Genomic DNA, 18,352 nt, shown 5'->3' with positions numbered 1-18,352 from the left:
TGAGTTTCATTTCAATCAGATTTCGCATGGAGCTTGGTGGGTCCCTACAGTGTTGCCTCAGCCCTTAGCAACCCAGAGGAGTTCACACTGCTCCAAAATGCCCAAATCTCCCACTTCCACTTCAGAAATCCAGCCCTGTTTTTAGAAGGAGGGGACCAGCCTTCTCACTGACTCATTCAACCCAGATCCTCCCCGACAGGTGCCCCCTTATCTATTGGGCTGGCAATCTTGAACAGGTTGGAAGAGCCGCTTTCCGTTACTCCTCTGGCCTGCCTGGTCCTCCTAAATGTGGCCAGCTCCCTGGGATAGACCCCAGTCCACCAGAAGGTCCCCTTTAGGCAGCCAAGAAAGATCAACATTTTGGCCAGACCATTGAGGAATTTTTTCCCACTAGGTAGCATTCTGGTTGGGAGCATTTTATATGCCCTTTGACTTGAACCCCCTTTGAAATCTTTCCTCACTTTTCCTCCTTTCTCCGTGAGTTAATTAATTGCTTTGTATATTTATCTGGGTTTCATCTGGACCTTCCCACTTTGGAATGTTCATCAGGAACCTGGCAACTGACCTCAGGGCCTGTTCTGACAGGGTTGTCTCGGCCACAGCAGAATAGAAAAGCTAAATATGGTCTTCCTCTTCCTCCCTATGTGTTAAATTGCCTTCAATGACAAGAAGTAATTTTTCATTACAAGATCCGTGATTTACCCTTTCCAACCCACACATTCCTGACTGGAATGCGGGTAGCGTTCATTTACAACTATGCGTACACCTTGTAAATGTAAATGGTAACGAGGTAATCCATATGGTAATATGATAATAGCTCTATAGACTCATGTCTGGAAGAAGCTCTTTATTTATTCAAAGATCTTCAGTGGGTTAAACTACTTCCCTCTGCTTTCCAGATTCACTGCCTTCTCTAACAGCTGCTAACTTAGACCTGTGCTCCCTTGTGTGGTGAACAGAGGGTGAACGTGGAGCCAAAGTCCCCTTTCGTATGTCAACTCCATCACTACTAACTATGTCACTGTTGGTGCAGCATTTCACTTCTCTGCACGTCAGTCTCCTATCTGAAAAATGGGAATAATAACTCCTGCCTCACAGAGTTGTTTGACTATTCACTGAGAGTGTGTGTAAAGATGTCCAGGGCATGGTAGGTGTGGGCAGTGGACCTGGGTTTCCATCATGGCCCTGCCACTTGCTAAGTGGGTGAATTTGAACAAATTCAATCTCTCTGAGCCTCAGTTTTATCGTTTGTAAAATAGAGATAATAATGCAAACCTTGAGGTTTCAGAGGAGGAATAAATAGAATATTTGAAAAGCATATAGCAGAGTGTCTGGCATAGAGTAGAAACATAACATATCTTGTTCCCTCCCCTCTTCTCTGTGTGAATTCAGGCACTAGGTGCTAACCTACTGACCTGTTCAGTATTCCCCAGGATAAATTAAAGAGTTCCCAACGCGTTATTTCCTCCCTTGTAGATTTCGCTTAGTATTTTCTTCTTAACTGCTTTTCTCTGAAGTCTAGTGTTTCTTCTTCATTGATTTCTGGAGGAACCAAAGTCGTTATGTCGGATCTTAGGAGACAGGGCAGAAAGCCTTCATGGAGGATGTGCTATTCGAATGGGACCTTGTAGGTTGTGGAGGTTTTCTTTGGCCGAGAAGGGGCTGTGGAGATCACAGGCAGAACAGCATGAGAAAGGCACAAATGGGTGTGAGTGTGTGATGTGTTGGGGGAAGAGAGATGTCATGTGTCTGAGGGTTTGCAAAGTCACCCAGGTGTCCTGGCTCATGGCAATCATAATTTTCTTAATAGACCACTAAGATTTTTTTAAAAAGACTACTACAAAATAATGTGGTATATAATTCTACCACGTGAACCAGGAACAATTTCATTAGTAGAAAATTGGAATTTATTTTATGTGTACATATAAAAACCACAACCATGAGCACGTGTCTGTGAAATAAACAAGCTGGCGAAGACATGTGATGGGCTGTGCCTGAGGCTTTTCCAGGATTTTGCACCGGGGACTTGTTTTTTCACTTTGCCATCTGTGGGCTCTCACTAGAGATAGGCAGAGCTGCTGGTGCCAAAGGTTTAACAACAGTTGATGGGAGAAAACTTAACATTGAGAAAATTGTATCTTTGAGCATAATTTGGACAAGACTCCATTATTCTATTTTAGTGAAGGAAATTTCTTTCCAATTTGAGAAACTTCGGAGGGCCACTGAAGTGAAGCTTGCAGGACAGACGTAGAGGGCTGGCTGGATGCTGGGGTGCGGGGGGAGGCTGGGGCAGTGGGAGGAGGTTTAGGGCAGAGGAAAGTGAGTTTGGAGGGAGTTGGACTGTGTATTGGAGAGCAGAGGAATTTGGATCTGATTCCTTGAGCAAGAGGGAGCCAAGGTAAGTTCTGGAGCAGGGGAATGACAAGTGGAAAGGAGAATCGGGGAAGACAAATCTAATGGGTGTGTAGGGTTGCTTGAAGGACATCAGAGCAGAGAGGTAAGAGAAAAATAGTGCAGATTCTGGATGAACAGACAGGGGATCAGAAAAGCGTTCATTAGATGCCTCCTTGTCCTGGGCCAGAACATTCCAGAATACACATGAACAGGACTGGGTGCACAGGAAGAATAGGGAAGGCTGTCTTTGGGCTACTGCCACTCTGAGGGCCTCAGAATGATTGGAATCACCCTGCCCGTGCTTCCGCTGCTGCTCTCTGCCTCTGCCCGCTTGTGTACAGGAGGCAGAACAGAGTTCCGAATTCCTTCAGAGTGAGTGACTAAGCTCACACCAGGCTGGGGAGGAGGCTCCTGTTGGCTCGTCCCCCTGCCTCCCTTGCCCCCACACACCAGGGATTTCTTCCAAGAGCTGTTCATCAAGCCTGACCGTGAATGGTGGAGTCAGTTCAAGCCCTTTTGAGCCCAAGTCCACGGTTGACAAGTAACAGAATCCAGCAGGCTGTTACATTTGTTATTTTCAAAGACGTGGTAGATTATTACTTGTAAGGGAGTCGGATCGGAAGTAGAAATTGTTCTTTCAACTGGCAGTCCAGCACATCTATCATGATACTTTAAAAAGTTTTAAATTTATGGCCTAATTCTAATCAGAGAGTTTCAGATATTTAATAGTCTTACTTTTTGCAGTTTCTCCAAAATTGTTTTTGTTAATTTTTTTATTAGTCTTCTTAATTCACCCTAACTGGGAGTTTCATCTTTGAAAAGTTTAAAAAGCATTTCAGATTATAAAATCATTATATACCCATTGTGTACAAACAGGGAAAAATGATTACAAATAAACTAATTCTGTAATTCTAGAAATGAATACTGTTCACATTCAAACATCTTTCTGCCTTGTCTCTTTTCTTTGCTGTTTTGCATAATGTTGATATATTTTAAACATATGACTTTGCATTTTGCCTAGCATTGTATCATAGGCATGTCCCGAGGGCATTAAATGCTCTTCATAAACTCCATTTCTAGGGTTTGCCTATATGTCTTCTTACGGCTCTAACATCACGTACTTCATTGTTTCTCGCTGTTGGATATTAGGCTGTTTCCAGTTTTTTGAGGTTAGAAACAACACTACCATGTACATCTTTGTGTGTGTGTGTGTGTGTGTGTGTGTGTGTGTTTCAGCACAGGTGTGACTGTTGGAGATCTGTTTGGAGACTGACAGCAGACTTTGTTGCCTGTTTCAGGTGAGGGTTGACCACCTCCTTCCCATTGTGAATGACAGCTGTCAGGCAAGGGAAAGGCTGCACCAGAGGCATCCATCTGGCTCCTGGGAGAGGCGATAACACTCAGAGCACAGGGGTGTTGGAAACACATCAGAAAGATCTTACAATCCCACACTGCAGGGGGAGAATCTAACAGACAATTCATTTTCAAAGGAAACATGGAGATTTTCAAAAAGTCTTTTGAATTGATTGGGTTAGTATTGTGTGGCTTTTCAATTACATTACATGTGTTTAAAAATAGAGGATCTAATGAGATAGAGAATGGCAGTTACTTTGAATAACTGAATTCCTATTTGAATAAGTAGGAATAAGCAGAAGCCAGTGGGTGAAGCACTTGGTGAAGCAGTCCCGTGGGAGGAAGCTTTGAGGTCAGCAAGTCAGAATTCTGACTCTAGCTAGGCTATCTTGGGCAAGTTGCCTGGCCTCTCTGAGCCTCAGATTCCCCACTTACAAAATAAGGTAATGATGACGTCAATGTTTTTCATCTGCAGTTTGTTGAGAGGGTTCAAACACCAAGTAAGGGTGAGTAAATGGCAGCTAAGACTGTGCCCTCAGGAGTGGCTGAGGCTTATTCTTGACCCAGGATTCTAAATAGGTGTGCCTGTCCTCAGGAGATCTCAGCCCAGAAGACTCACACAGAACTTGGAAACAAAGGGGGTGTCCTGGGTTATATTTTCAGAATTCACTATGGAGATCTTAAGGGATCTCTCTTCAGGTATTTAATAAATGGTTTAATTTGCATGCACGGGGTTTTCCTAACTGAGAGTTCAACGCTGTGTTTTTTTGCCCAGCCTCTCAGTCGGGACAGGGCTGGGCTAAGGGAACACTGGCACATTGCATTCCTCGTCAGACGCTTCAGAACCCTGCAATCAAACCTGAGGCCATATTCGGAAACAACTGTATCCGATGACAGCTTATTATGGAAGGTTCTGAACTTCTAAGAATTCTGGAGTAGGAAACAAACAAAATACAAAGATCTCTTCCTAATTTTCTGCCACTGGTGACTTTTGTCTTCCTGACTTCTCCAACCATCCTGCACATTTGTTCAAATGTAGGCATAAAGGTCTGTGACATGTGATGCTTGGGAGCAGGGGCAGGGGGGCAGAAGGCTAGCTTCAGTGGGCCAGGGAGGCGGACAAAGTTTGTTCCACTCACACACGTTTCTGGGAAGTAGACTTCTCCATGAGTTCACTGTGGACATCAAGCAGAGGTTTCTGGTGTAAGTGTGTCAGTGTGTTTTCAAATCACAGGTTTGGCACTTCTGAATCTGTAGAACGATGGGACGGAGAATCTTGTGATCACCTGTCATGTCTGGCATCCTGACAGGCCCATGGGAGGGGTCATTTGGAAATGTTCAAGGGGAAACTTGTCATGTGGTCTTCCTTCGCCCTTCTCTCTGGGAAGGAAAGAGTTACACTCTTCCTGCCCCCACCACAGACATTTTATTTTCGCAGTTCTTTGAAGTGCCCTCAGAGAGCTAAGCATCGGCTGAAGGCAGCTCTGTGTATCTTTGCAACAGATTAGAACATATTCACATTTTATTTGCTCACAGAACAAATATTTCCCTTGGAATGAAACCAAGGCAGGGGAAAGCAGGATCGGGCAGGACTAGCCGCCAAAGATGGCACTCCCCAGCCCCCAGGGCTGGGTTGGCTCAGGGCCTGCATGATTACGGTTCTCCTCCATTTAGACCCTCTAGACCCATACTGATTGATTGAGTCATTTATTCATTCAGAAATGATTATTGAGCCCCAATCATGAACCAAGCACTGTACAGGTTACTGAAATAAAAAGAGAAACAGATTCTGTCCTCAAGGGGCTCATAGTCAAATAGGGGAGATAAGAGATGTTTGTATACGAATGACTAGTCAAGGTGAAAAAGATAAGTCTTCAGAACTCAGGAGATCAAATGTTCTGAGGTGGGGAATTATTCTGTTTGCGTGTTGGGTGTATGTAAGGTGGGGGGCCTAGTGGAAGATGTGTGGCACAGTCTGTCATGGCGTGTATGTGCCTCTATATGTGTAGGGTATGTGTATATGGAATGTGTGTGTGGTGCTGTGTAGATGTGTATGGGAGTAAGTGTATGTGCTAAATGATAGTGAACATGGATGTGAGTGTGTGGTAGAGGTGCTGATATATGTGCATGTGTGCGAGGGTGGTGAGTGTGTTCGTATGTTGTGAGTATGTGTGTGTGTACTGATCATAGTGGTGGCAGAAATGAGGTAGGGAAGACTTAGGCAAAGGAAGATGGGTAAGAATAGGAGTGGTGGGATTTGTGTGTGCGTGTGTGTGTGTGTGGCATGCATATATTTTGGTCCTGCCTGGTGGGGGTAGGACTGAGAGACAAGGCCTATTGGCAAGTGAAGGTGTAAAGATGGGCAGAGTGGGACTGGTGGCGACAGGGGAGGAGGTGGGCCCAGCAGGCAGAGGAGCTGTGCCCGCAGAGGCAGGGAGATGAGAAAAGTCTAGAGGGCTTGTGCAAGGGGAGGGTAAGTGGTAGGCAATAAGGGAGGAGGGAGTGTTTAATTTTGATAAATACTCTCTGATCAAGACAATGGCAGTTTTGCACCCCCCAGCTGTCCCCTTCCTAAGCTCATGTGAGGACCTTGGGTTAAAGGAGCCATTTCCTTCCTTGAGGATCAAACTCTGGCTAGGACCGAGGCCTCATGACTGAACCTCTGAGCATTACCTGGGCCCCTTCTCCACCTGGGCTGCTGCACCAGGAACGATTCTTAGAGTTTCCAGCCTCCTGAGCTCTTGAAAAGCAAAGGTGGGTTCTACTGGGCTTGGGGCAGAGGAGGTTTAAATGCTAGAATCCCTGAGGCAAAGGTCTAAAGAGAGTGCAGTGTGCGTCTCTCGCACCCTCACAGATCACGGGCTGCACTGGCTAGATCTGCATTTTGTGGAGCTTTTTAAAGAACAAACAAGGAGGCAGATGGTAGGAGCTGGCTCCCTTTCTCAAATTTTGATTCGCTTCTCATTACTTTCGCCTCTCTAGATAGGGTCAAAGCTACTGCATGATTAAACCTTGGCCAGATAAGAATGAGTTATTTCCATTTTATTAGACAAGGAAAGGAAACTAACATTTATGTTAAAGTCTAATGTTTGCAAGATATGTGCCATCTTCATAGTTACCTGGGAGGTAGGTCTTACCATCCCCTTTTTACAGATGAGGAAATGGCATAAAATCACTCTAGCAACATCTGTGCTGAGTTCTCCATTCCTATCACCTAGCTGAAAGTGGAACCCAAGTCTGTTTGGCACTAAAGACCGTGCTCTTTTCATAATGCTTCCTGTCAGCAGCATGATATGGTGAAGCGATGATGTGTCTCATCATCAGGTAGACATAGGTTCACACCCAAGCTCCTCCCTGTTCTGGTCAGGTGTGCGAGCTTGTATTCTTCCCTTCCTCGCTTCCTTGGCAAATGCTCATCAAGGGCCCATTATATCCATGTCCAGCACTGAGCTGGGAGCTGGGGAAGTACCAGTTAACGCCATAATCCCTGCCCTCTCAGAGCTCCAGTCTGAAGTTATGATGCAGACAGTGAAACAGGCCGTTGCAATGTAGTTCGAGAAGTGCTAAGAAGGGGAAGCACCACGAAGGAGCTTCTTGGTCCAATACAGGAGCCGCTGACCCCAGGCTAGTGTTGTTACTGTAAAACAAATACTGGATTTTGAAGGCTTAGTACAAAGAAAAATGTTAAGTATCTCATTAATAGTTTTTATATGGATTACTTGTTGAAATGATAATATTTGGGATATGTTGAGTTAAATAACATATTTTGTTAAAGTTAATTTCACTTGTTCCTTTTTACTCTTCTTATGTGGTTACTAGAAAATTTAAGCTTACAAACGTGGCTCACATTATATTTCTATTGAATAGCTCCACTCTAGAAGAATAAAAAGATGGGATGATTTTTCTTATCTTAGTGCAATGATCCAAGAACATTTATTATGTGACTTTCCTAGGAAGGCACACAGAGATGCTTAATAAGTAGGAGTTTCTCTCCCTTCCCACATCATTTAAGTGGCCACTGTAGAGGGGGTTCTTTATTGTGGGGTCTTTGGTCCCCTGGTAATGTGGAGACAGTGTCAGGTGACAGCTGCAGAGGTTCCTGTTCAGCCCCCTTGAGGATTCCTTAGTCTTTGGGTCCTACATCTTGAGAGATAGCCATTATAATCCTTTCTGTCCCTCCTCCCCCCAAAACCAGGGCTGGCAATCAGATGAAATAAATGTTGCTTATTGCCATGGCCATATTTGCTTTTCTTTATTTTAGCAAAAGAAAGTCGTGTGGAATATTTTGAGTGACGTCTCATGTTCAATATCTCATTAGATTAAAAGAGAAGAGGAACCATCTGATTAATGATAAGGTCTTTTCTTCCTATTCGATTCATAAAACTGGGAAAGGTCTTGGGAATTGGCTGGGCAATCTACACAGATGCCCCCTCCTCAGAAAATGAGGCTCTGAGAGGCTAAGGGTCTTGCCTAGGGTAACACAGTCAGCCAAGGTGGATGGGGCCTGGAACCCATCTCCTGATCCCCCTATTCAACATGCATTTCCCACACCACATTGCCTGTTACCTTCTGTCTCTGAGCCAGTGTTTTCCCTTTAATGGAAGAGGCGGCTAAAATAGGAGTCAAAAAGATCTAGACAGGTTAAAGGATGGGCAGAAATTAACAAGACAAAATGGAACAGAAAAAAAAAAAGATTTGGAATAAACACTAACAAATGAAGCCAGGGAGCCTTTTTGGCCTTAACAAATTCAAATGAAAAGACAACACAGGTGTGTTTGGAGGAGCATGGATTTGGAATCACAGGCTCAGGGCTTGAGGCCTGGCTATGTGGCCTTGGAAAAACCTTAGGTTCCTCATCTTTAATCAACCTCACTGGGTTGTTGTGAGGAGTAAATGAGACCACGTTTCTGAGAGGACTTTGTAATCTGCAAAGCACCATACCAATGGTAGGTATTAGCATTCTTTAGAGGCTGGGAGATATTGGTTGTGAGAGAAGGCCGAATTAGCAGGGTGATCCAGTTGCCAGGGAAAGCTAGAGTGGCATCCAGCAGGAGGGATGTGGCTGTGCGCTTGCCCACCCGTGTCTGGGACGCTGTGCTGTACTCAGTTCTGAGAATCGCATTTTAAGAGGGGCCTTGGTGGTTGTTGTTGTTCCAGAGAAAGTTGCAAGAATAGCTTAGGGTCTGAGAGTCATGACATATAAGGGCTGATTTAAGGATTTAGAGGATGTTTAGTCTGGAGGGAAAAAAAAAATAAAGACTTAGCTAGGATGAGGTGGCTGTTTCCAGCTATCTGAAAGCTGTTCTGCAGGAGAAAGGTGAGATGGATTTTGTGTTGCTAGCGGCCAAGCCAGGGCCCAGTGATGGGAGGTAATGGGAGGCAGATGTGGGTGCAATGGGACCCTATTTAAGGCTCAGAGAACTGCTCCCAAATGGGCATCCTGGGAGGGTAGTGGTCTGCCCATCCACAGAAGTCTTCAAGCAGAGGGGGCTGCCCGTGGCACAGCTGCTGTACTGGGGAGTCTTGCTCTGGGCTGAGAGGTTGGGCCAAGTGCTTGCTCTCTGTTATCCCTTCAGTTCTGAGACCACCATTATCTCGCGATCTCTCTGATCTTTCTTTCTAATCTACTTGCATTGCCATTTTTGCTGCCCTTGACTTGTCTGCTCCCTCTGTGAATGGCTTTAGGACTTTAGGTTGAGAAATATTTCTGTAATAATTGATAGTCTCATTTAATGGAAAGTGGGAGGGAAAGACATTGAAAAACAAAGGCAGTTTTGTTACTTTTAAAGGCACACTGTAACCTGTTAAGTGGGGGAAGGAGTAAGAACACGGTCATATGTGTTCGAAAATCTTGTAAATGCCACAGCAAATGGGTTATTCTTTGCTACTGTTTAAAATGCAAACACAACTGCCAAAGGCCTTTGTTCTTGAATGGACCAGCATTTTCCTTGTTTACACAATTCTTTTGTTAGCTACAGAGATTCAAGAAAATTTTCACCATTAGAGTTCTAGATCATAAACTACTTTCCAGATTCATAATTCAAATGTTTTGCTGATTTCATTATATCAAATTCTGCACAGGAGTTGTTTTCTTGATTTCTTGACTCCAGAAAAGCCATTTTCTTGAGGAAAATATTTTTCACACAGAGTTGCAGCTGGGAGGGTGAGAGGATGGTTGGGTCTCCCCAGTTGAGCGGGCAGCTGAACTATTTCCAGTATTTTGTTCTGCCCTCGAGTAGCAATTATGCATCCGTCTCACAGTGCCCCAGCTCAAACATCCCAGCCATCATTTCAGAAACCTCACCTAGACTCTGAGGCACAAAATAGAACTCAGTAGATCTAGGTGGAAGAGGGAGGGAATGGGTAGGAGTGAGTAACATTTGGGTTAGGTTCCCTGAGGCCTGAGTCCTTGCCCGGCCCTGAGGATGACAGCAGGAACATGGAGAAGACTGAGGATTCAGGGCGTGAGTTCCAAGGCTTTTAGAACCTTGTTGGTCCGTTGTGGCAGGAAGAGCCTGGAGCTACAACAGCAGTGGCTCTTCAAAGCCTGGAGACTGGCCAGTCAGGCCAGGCTGGGCAGGGAGGTGGGGGTTGAAAAAGCAGCGGGAGCCCGCAAGCAGCTGCAAAGAAGGCATTCACCACGTCTTCCTCGGAGGCTCAGCCCCATTACAGGCCCCGGGCCCCAAGCCTGTTGTGTTGAGCCCCTGCTCCCTTGCCTAGCCCTACCCAGGTGTGACCTTGAACCCTTGGTTCAGGACAACCTCAGCCTGGAGACCATCTGATGGACTTATTCTTGGGGTCTAAATTCTGGGGAGAAGGGCCAACCATCTCTGATGTGAAGTCCATTTGCACTTTTATGCCAGACCTGCTTCTTCTCCAGATCTCTTCTGTATAAGGATGCTTGTCTATAGGTTTCCGTTTCTGAGTTATTCTAAAGCCTTGGCTTGTCCCTGTCCTCCTGGAGTGGTCCTGCCTGCCAGCAGGGTGTGGTGTAGGGGTTCTCAAACTTTCACGGGCGCAAGGATCTATCTACAGTCCCAGATTACAAAATAGTAAATTTTAGGGTCTCACTCTCAGAGATCATGATTCAGGAGGTCTGAGTGGGACCCAGAAATCTGGACCTCAGGTGTTTCTGATGTAAGCAGTCCACTGGCCACACTTGGAGGAACATTAGTTGAGAGGAGAGGGTATGATTGTTGAGGTATGAGAGAGACAGAACTGACTTACTTAGGTTACTTGTTGAGCAAGTTAATTATCATTTCTGAGCCTTTGTTTCCTCATCTATAAAATGCTAACCACTTCATAGGGGAGTTTTCAGATGTCAATGAGATGATATATATAAAATGTTTAGCAGGGGCTTACGTAATAGGAGTTTTGGCTTCCTCTCCCCCTCCTTCAATACCAGGAAAGTGGCAACAGAGAGTTTCAATTCGTCCCAGTCCTGGCGTATCAGTGGAAGCTCCCTGGCAGTGGGCAACTGTGGAAAGGCTACGGAATAGTCTAGAGGAGCACGCACATCTCCAGCACTCTGTGGCTGATCAGACAATCTGGATTTCTCAAGCAATGGCATGAAAAGAAACCATTAGGAGGTCAGAAGTCAGCCATTTGCTGTCATTTTTATTTGCAGTAAACCAGAGTCAGGACATACATACACACGGTACATTACAGAACAAATCCACAGCACTCTGTGCAGGCAGACAGGCAGGCTTGAGCAGGCAGCCCCCATTAAAGAACAACAGATCTAGAGGCGGGGAGGCAGTGGGGGTGGAGGAGCAGGGGAAGGATCTAGACCCTGGCACTGTGCTAACTAGTTCCTGCCTCAGTCTCGGCTGGTGATCTGCATTAATGGGCCACAGTTGAAGTGTGTTAGGACCTTTAGCCTCACCCCCGAACCCTGAGGTTTAGCTAAGTTCCCTAAGAGGAAGCAGTGCTTTTCCATAGGTAGAACTGAATTCTCTCCTAACACGCTGGCAGTGAGAAAGGGTAAAGTGGGTTTGATACACAGAAGGGAAAATGCTCGCACTTCATGGATTGAGTATGTGTGTGTGTGTATATGTGTGTGTGGGTGTGTGTGTAGGTGGAAGGCTTATCCAAGAGTTTCCTTGTAGTGTTTTTTTCATGTTGGCCCCCCACATCAGATGATTTCTGAGCCTGATCAATCCTCAAGAGGGAAGGAAGGTAGATTCTTGGCTGAGGGGCTGGGAGTAGCCCTCCAGGGTCAGCAGTGCTGGGGCAAGGCTTGGGCCTGGTGGAAGACCCACAAGAACAAGGACCTTGCCCTCTCTCCTATGGCCATAGCATCTATCCCAGGTGAAGGCAAGATTGTTGAAGAGTGAAAGTCTTTGGAGCCCCCTTGTTTGATAGATGGAGAAAGAGTGGCCCCAGAAGGCTGAAGGCCACGTCCAAGGCCGCGTAGCTGAGACAGGACTGTAGGCCACTCCGTGTGTTGCCCTTGTCTCCCAGGCAGGGTTTCATCCCTCACACCATCATGGGACATGGAACAGTTCCCTTCCACAGCAGCTTCTCTGGAACATTTGCCAGACTTTTCCAAGATAGAAAGGTCTCACTTGTTTTCTGCAGAGAGAAAAAAGCATCCATCAGAACCCCCTTAAAAGGTGGCTTCTTGGAATTATGATTACTTGTTTACAATAACACTTTCTCTAAGATATCTACCGAGCATTGAGGATGATGGTACAGAGAGGCACAAATGGTTACTTCTCGTTCTATGGGAGAGGGTAGCTGTGCTAGAAACTGGGTCAGCAACTTTCTGTAGGATCCTATTCTCTTTAGTTGGGTCTCTTGCTTCTTTCCATCTGGAGAAGAAAGAAAGACAGAAAGAAAATGCTGCAGGTTTTGAAATCTGCCTCCTTGTCAGGCAACCTACCCACTAGACCACACTGCCTCTATCAAGACTGTAGGCTACCTTGGCAGATTCTCACAAATCAAAAGGGGCAACATCTGGAGTATCAGGCCCTGTCCACATGTAGACCTGACTTTCCCTCTATGCAGGGGCCTGGAAAATGGCTTTGCAGAGGAATTCTGCATATGGTGACATAGGAACCAATGCTGAATGGCCACCATTCGTTATTCAACTACACCCAGCAGAGCACAGACGTTATGCTACGCTGGCTGCCAACTAGTCATGAAACATCTAAAGAAGGGCCTTTCTGACAAGAGGGTCTATGATTCCAGAACTCCCTCCCAATGGAATTTTCATGTTCATTGAGATAATCTATTAGAAATTGTGACTCCCATGGGGTTATGATTGTGGGTTTTGATTTGTTTGTTTTGTTTTCATTGATCTTACAGAAGCCAAACCCTCTTAATGCCATGGCCTCTAGTCCCTTCTTTGTTCCTGATTCTGTTGTTTTTACACTGAAACTAATACCCTTATGGTCTGGATGTTCACCCTTGTTGTTTTGGGTTAAACCTCCCAACAGTTCTGTACCCACAAAGGTGCTTTATGCCTGAGATGTGACCCAAAAGGTAAGGAGAAAAAGGAGCGTAGTATTGAACAGAGGAATTTAAATTAGACATTGAGGACGATATCTTGATGGGAGCAGTTGTGAGATTCTGAAATATATCCTGAAACTGGGCTCTGGACTATGTCCTCTGATCTTTCCTGGGCCTTTTAAGCACAGACTTGCCTGGAGATAACAAGGTGTATCCCCTTAAGAAGATACCCCCTAAGATTCCTCTGATCCTCTGATTTTATGTATGAACACTCTAAAAATAGAATCAAGGGGGGCGGGGTTGGAGAATGAAGAGAAACATCATGAGGATAAAAGAAAGAAGAAAAAGTGGCAGAAGCAGGCAGAGGGTGTGAGTGGAGGTTGAGAAAAGCAGAATGTGATGGGAAAAGATGGAGGAAAAGTAAGAGACCCGCATTGAGCCATGATGAGAGGTTAGGGTGTGGTGCCTGGCAAATAGACGTCATTTAATAACAAAATATTTATTGATGAGTAAATGAACAAAGGTATTAATTGTTCTTTCCAGCCCGATTTCACATGGGGGCAAACTGAGATATAATATGGGAATTATAATGTGGGAAGTAGAGTTGGCCCCACGAGAGAAGCAGTGCAATGCTGCGCAGAGGGAGAAGAGCGCATTTCTGGAGCTGATGCTCTGTGGGTAGGAGGAGCCCTTGGGTGGTGGCCTGTCATGTTCAGGAAGGAGAACACAAACAGGCACAGGCTGAGATCCCCTGTCTTCTCTGGGACTGCCTCGAGCTGCCCAGGCTTGGAGTAACTGAGGCAGCAGTGTGGAGCACATCCCTGCAAAGGGCCTCCCAGGTCCTCCCACTCCCTTTCCTTTCCTCAACAGCAGGAGGAGAACCAAATCCTGACCTAAAATCTTCCCTTGTCCTCTTGGGAGCCATGTAAAACAGCCCCTGAATTTGAAGATCGGCTCATGGCCTTCCCTTGCTTTCTCTGTCTCCTCACTTCTCTTCAAATTTCTCAAGTGCAGTTCCCCAAAATTTCTGTCCTCCCTCAAGATAAAGGAGTCTAGGAAAGAGTGGGAGTTCTCACCAAGTCAATGGGAGGCAGGATCCAAAGCACCTGACCTGCCTTGGAGAACAAAGTACTGTGGCCTCATCAAGGAAAAGAACCGGGCAAAGGGGCAGTGCCACCATGAAGGGGACTTAGCATATGAAGTGAACGTTGTCTTTTGAATACTTATTTCCCCTCTCAGGAAACTGTGTGATTTTAATCACTGGAAATAGGAGGGAACACCGTGCTTCCTCCTCCCTGTGACAAAGGACTCATCAAGAGTTCCGAGGAGATAGAGAAAAGGCAAATCACATTGCCTAGACAAGGCAGACACAAGTGTGCTCCCGGGAAGGCCTGCCAAGAGCTCTTACATAAGCTGCAGTGAGCTCATATGTTTTCACGCCTGTCAGCGGATCCTGGGCTTCAGGGCCAGGGGTTAGGCTGGAGGAGGGAGCTCAGAAGAGACTGTGTTCTTCCAAAGAGGGGGCGCTCTGGGAAGAAAACATGTTCCCACTCTGAGGATGATGAAGACAATTTTCATTTCCATGTCAGTTGACATAGCCTTCCATTCCTCACAGCAGCAATGTCAGGACAGGAAGAGGTGATGCTTGGTCTTATCAGCCCCATGGTGTGGGGGAAGGGGTTAGCGAGTCACAGGTATGCAGATATGCACCGGTGGCATGGATAAGAGAGCTTGCCCTCCTGACGTGTGGGAAGCCAGATGTGTGCTCAGTTAGGTCCATCAGCTACAGGCTGAGAATTAGGCCTTGCTTGAGCATCAGGCCTTGGTTTCCAGTTGTTGCCACCACCTAGGCTGTTCTTGAATAGGAAATTCATTTCATTTATTGACTGAGACAGGCTCAATATTCTGGAAACTTCTGCCACTCATTTTACCTGCTTCCCTTTTGTTTGGCAGAATCACTGAGCCAGCAGACTTTGGCAAGCACACTAACCAACCACCTTGTCCACCATCTTGTCCAGAACATCTGCAGTCAGCCCGCCCTGACCCCAGCAGCTGAGCAAGGGAATGATACCTGCTTCTCTTGCACTTTGCCTGTTGCAAATGATACCTCAGCCTGCATAAGTGAGCCAACACGTCTCAACCAGGCTCCCCAGACATTCTCTCGGGGGTTGACATACTTCCAGTTCAGTTGAGCCCCAGTGGAGCAGGAGGATCTGTCTGTACATCTCAGCAGCCTGCCCCTCTCCCTCAGTTGGCTTCACAGTCGTCACATTGTGGGGGCGGTAATTGTAACTGGTTTTTATACGATTAAATGAATCTGCGGAGACGATGTTTTACCTGTCCAAAATAATACCATGTCAAGCCTTTCTGTAACTACTAATGCGTTAAACATTTTTATTTCAAAAATAAAACATGCATTGTTCAGGTAAATTTCTGACTCCTCCAAGTGCTTTGCACTTTCTCTCTGGCATCATTAGTGCTTATAATACTTCCCCATTTTCTGTCTTTTGAGAATTTCGTTAATGTGCTGTTTACCTTCCTCTTTCCAGATCAATCAGGAATGTTTTGAATACAGCTAAGACCTTCCTTGGGTTCAACCCAAAACTTTCTCCTCTTAAGTGTTAGAGTGATGTCCTGATTAACTTCTATTTGTGAAAAGTGGATTCAGTCTGTTGAGAAATGACTGACCTCATATGCACAACACCCCAAAATCTTCCTCCAGCAAGTGGATGATACCCACAACCTTTAACATTTAAGAAAGGATCCACCATAATGATGTATGCCTAAGTATTTTGGTGTGAGATGTCATGACATCTATAATTTACTTTAAAATATTTCAAGGAAAAAAAGATGAAACAAATACGGCAAAATGATAATTGTTGAATCAAAGTGATGGGTATATGGGTTCTCATTAGACTCATGGCTCTACTCTTCTGTATGTTTGACAATTTTTATAATAAAAAGAAATTATTCCCAGACGTTCTAATTCCAGGAAGTATATTTAACCTGGAGGAGGGTGGGGGAGCTTCAGGAGGCTGACAGGGAGAAGATGGGAGGTGGGAGTTGCTTAATCCTCTTGGGTTTATTATCATTACCTTAATGCCTAGTGGTAGCAGAGTATGATGATAGCAAATCCCAAACAGTAGTTCAATGACATCCTCTATTATTGACACCCCCCATGCTCCTATGTTTCTCTGAGTTAAAAGATCTAGTTCTCAATCCTTTTACTTCAAGGATATTAGGGAGAGAGGAAATATTTACCAGGAAAATTTGTCTTTTCTTAAAGATCATGCCATTTTCTGGTAACCAACTGGTACCAGTTTTCTTAAAAAAAACAAAAAGATAAAAAAATAAGTTCATTGGGGCTGGCCCCGTGGCTGAGTGGTTAAGTTTGCGCGCTCCGCTGCAGGCGGCCCAGTGTTTCGTTGGTTTGAATCTTGGGCGCGGACATGGCACTGCTCATCAAACCACGCTGAGGCAGCGTCCCACATGCCACAACTAGAAGGACCCACAACGAAGACTATACAACTATGTATCGGGGAGCTTTGGGGAGAAAAAGGAAAAAATAAAATCTTCAAAAAAAAAAAAATAAGTTCATTAGCTACTTTGAAAGTACTGTTGTTTAATCCCTCAAGAGAAAATGCAGACTTTCTGGAATCTTCTTCTAGATTGCCACGTATATTGTGGGGTTTATAAATTCATCTCCTTTCATATTGTCTAAAGGCAAAAATAAATTTCCACTTTATTATCCCTCACCTTGTAATTCTTGCTAAGATTCCATTTGAAAAAGGATTTTTCTTTTTTTTGGAAAGGAAAAAGTTCAATTTTTTCCCATCATTCTAGAAGCAGTGTTTTTACCCCAAATTATGTTTCACTCAACAGATTTTTTAAAAGGATACTTCGACTCTCTGTTCCACCTTTAGATATCAATTACTAAATTCTGATGTTTGACTACCTGAGCTCACTTCAGTTGAACCTGATCTTTAATATGGTCTCTGTGTATCTTTTAATATGATCTTTAATATTGTGTGAATCCCCTGACCTCTTGAGTCCTTCACCAGGTGTTCATTGTTGGCTGGCTGTTCCCTGGGTAGTGTCTTAGGAGATGGCTGGTGCCTTGGAGAAAGAATCTAACAATAAGGGAGGCGGGTAAGGTGTATGTGGACTTTCTGCTGCCCAGATCTGCTCCCCGGCAAATGAATGCTGTTTCCCACTCCGGCTCGGTGGAAGAGGGAGGAGGGGGACATGGATTTCCAGTTTGAGAAGGAATTAAGTCATGCCCAGGGTATTGCTTTGGGGGGAGAAAATCCCTGTCACCATGCTTGAAGCTCAGAGGACTCAGTGAAGGCATTGCAGGCACGGACACGGGCTTTGAAGGCGGATACTGACAGACCAGAATCCTGGATCTGCCGCCATGAGATTTGCTCTGTCTTCATTTGTCAAACGGGAACCATACAGCGCCAACTTCATAAGGTTCTCGTGAAGTTTAAAAGTGGTCAAAATAATAGGCTTTGGACTAAACAATGAATGATAGTTGTTATTTAACAACAATTCTATCAATACCTGGATATTTCCATTTTACCATTAACTCAACTTTAAGCTTTTTTAAACAAAGGATTTCTCAGTCCTTTCTTCCATTTTTGGATGACTGTAGTGTTCACACTCATCTCGCCTTGCTCAAATAAATCTTCTAAAAGATCCAGTTTTCTCTCTCTTTTCATCTCATTAATCTGTATCTTATTATGCTGGTCTCTTACTGTGCTGTAACTCCACTTCTGTGCTGCCTTTTTATTCTTGGTCAATCCCGACCTTATCTTTAAGAAGTAGATTGAAAACATTTCTGTCCTTCTGTCCAAGTTGAATTTCATATTTTCTGAATCATGAAGCTGCCCTCCATGTGACCTAGAAAGCCCTTTGATGATCCATATTTAGCTGTATCCATCACTCAACAGATGTCTGGGTAGTTAAAGGCCTCGATGAGCTCCCTCTACATCCTGTGGTTTCGAGTTCCTGAGTTGTTAGTTAAAAAGCTTTCATCGCCTCTACCCCCCTCCCCCTACCCATTCCAGGGTAGAAAGACAGATACCGACTTTAGCTATTCATTCATTTAACAAATATTTACTTACTACCTACTACATGCTTGATCCTGGGT

General features: G+C 44.9%; 1 long non-coding RNA gene across 1 annotated transcript in view; it reads left to right on the top strand.

The window, feature by feature from the left end:
* Window positions 1–18,352, top strand: part of LOC123286010 (uncharacterized) — a 32,775-nt gene that overhangs the window by 8,634 nt on the left and 5,789 nt on the right. The window lies entirely within an intron of this gene.

The sequence above is a fragment of the Equus asinus genome, chromosome 5 (genome assembly GCF_041296235.1).
Source record: "Equus asinus isolate D_3611 breed Donkey chromosome 5, EquAss-T2T_v2, whole genome shotgun sequence".
Taxonomy (NCBI): domain Eukaryota; kingdom Metazoa; phylum Chordata; class Mammalia; order Perissodactyla; family Equidae; genus Equus; species Equus asinus.
The sequence above is the reverse complement of the archived record's forward strand: the minus strand, read 5'-3'. Positions and strand labels throughout refer to the sequence as shown.